Genomic DNA, 2,258 nt, shown 5'->3' with positions numbered 1-2,258 from the left:
CCCCTCTCTCTGCCTTTCTGTGCTCTCACTCGCTCGCTCTCTCTCAAAATAAATGGATACACTTAAAAAAAAATTGAGGGGTGCCTGTGTGGCTCAGTCAGTTGAGCTTCCAACTCTTGGCTTTGGTTCAGGTCATGATCTCACGGTTTGTGGGTTTGAGCCCTGCATCGGGATCAATGCTGTCAGTGTGGAGCCTGCTTGGGATTCTCTCTCTCTCCCTCTCTTTCTGGCCCTCCCCCACTTGTATGTTCTCTCTCTCTCAAATAAACTTTAAAAATGAAAAAAAAATAAATTTAATAAATTTTTTAAAACCTGAAATTAATACTTTCAAATGCTTTCACAACTGGGTCAGAGACCACAAGGGTATGTCCTGGCTTCCTGAGGCATGGGAAAAAGTGACTAAGTGGAATTAGTGAGAAAGATATTAGAAACTAAGGGAGAAACTAAGGGAGGAAGGGAAAAAGCAGAGGCAAATCATCAACGGTAATTAAGAGATAAGAAAATTAACCATGAGGAAGAAATAAAGGAAGATCATAACATTTACATAAGTGTCTTGTAATAAGGGGAAAGATGGCTGCCTTGTTTCAAATTAGGCAAAAGGCAGAAATCCTCATAAATTCTTACACATTTCTTTTAAAACTCCCCAGTGTCTGTAGAAGACCCTAAACAACAAACTCATTATTTTTTTTAAGATTTTATTTTTTTAAGTAATCTCTACACCCAACGTGGGGCCCGAACTCACAACCCCAAGATCAAGAGTCTCGTGTTCCACCGACTCAGCCAGCCAGGTGCCCCTAACTCATTATTTGAACAAGTGGCAAGAGGGGCACCTGGCTGGCTGAGTCGGTGGAACACGAGACTCTTGATCTTGGGGTTGTGAGTTCGGGCCCCACGTTGGGTGTAGAGATTACTTAAAAATGAAATCTTGCCTTGCCTTTCAGAGGTACACAGCAGCAAGATGGCAGAGCAAATTTCCGAGAAGAGGAAGTTCATCGCTGATGGCGTCTTCGAAGCTGAACTGAACGAGTTTCTCACTCAGGAGCTGGCTAAAGGCGGCTCGTCCAGGGTTGAGGTCCAAGTTACACCAACCAGGACAGAAATCAGTATCTTGGCTATCGGGGCACGGAATGATCTGGGTGAGACAGGCTGGCAGATCCAAGAGTTGATCCCTGTAGTTCAGCAGAGGTTTGGTTTCCCCGAGGGCAGCATAGAGCTTTATGCTGGAAAGGTGGCCACAGGAGGTCTGTGTGCTATTGCCCAGGCAGTCTCTACGTTATAAACTCCTAGGAGGCCTCACCGTGTGGAGGACCTGCTATAGTGTCTTGTGGTTCATCATGGAGAGTGGGGCCAAAGACTGTGAGCTTGTGGTGTCTGGGAAACTCCAAGGACAGAGGGCTAAATCCATGAAGTTTGTGGATGGCCTGATGACTCACAGTGAGGACCCTGTTAACTAGTACATGGACACTGCTGTGTGCCATATGCTGCTCAGACCGGGCGTGCTGGGCGTCAAAGTGAAGAGCATGCTTCCGTCAGACCCAAGTGGTAAGTCTGACCAAGTGGTAAGAATCCCCTGCCAGATCATGTGAGCATTGTGGAACCCAAATATGAGATACTCCCCAGCAACCCCATCTCGGGACAGGAGGGTGGGAAGTCAGAGCTCCCTGCCATGCCTCAGCCAGTACCCACAATGTTAACAGGGTCTCCGTGGCAGCTGCATCTGGAGTTTGGATTTTGCTCTGTAAAGACCTTTAATAAAATCTTTGAAAAAGAAAACCAGAATAAAATAAAATCTTAAAAAAATTAAGATAAAAACTGGCAAAAGAATCAAGCCCTTCCTATAGGAACTATTCTTTAATATAACCAAATAGACGTAAAGTTTATTCTCATAGAAGTATTCCACCTAACAAATGAAAAAGGAATGACATAATTAGAATATCACTGTTTTGTAACCTCTAGTGATATAATTGATCCAGGTATGCCACATATTAGCTACCTCCAAATAAAATACACAATAGTCACTACAAAAAAAGAAAGAAAGAAAGAAGAAAGAAAGAAAGAGAAAGGAAAAAGAAAAATCTGATCAAACCTCTTGATCTAACTTCCAACATAAAGGAAAAAAAAAAAAAGATAGAAAAGCATGATCACTGATAGCTTAAGGATACCATCAGCAAAGTCCTGACTGTAAAAACTTCATAAGTATGAAATAAACTAAACACTTCAGTCAAGAGGTGGAGATTGTCAGATTGCAGAGCAGAGTT

At 43.0% G+C, this 2,258-nt stretch overlaps 1 pseudogene; it reads left to right on the top strand.

Moving 5' to 3' along the window:
• Positions 1-948: 948 nt before the first annotated feature.
• On the top strand, positions 949-1,855 carry LOC121040825 (40S ribosomal protein S3-like; annotated as a pseudogene).
• The last annotated feature ends 403 nt before the right edge of the window (positions 1,856-2,258 follow it).

Source organism: Herpailurus yagouaroundi, unplaced genomic scaffold, assembly GCF_014898765.1.
Source record: "Herpailurus yagouaroundi ecotype Mexico unplaced genomic scaffold, PumYag 182, whole genome shotgun sequence".
Classification (NCBI taxonomy): domain Eukaryota; kingdom Metazoa; phylum Chordata; class Mammalia; order Carnivora; family Felidae; genus Herpailurus; species Herpailurus yagouaroundi.
Note: the sequence above shows the minus strand (reverse complement) of the source record. Positions and strands in the feature narration are given on the sequence as shown.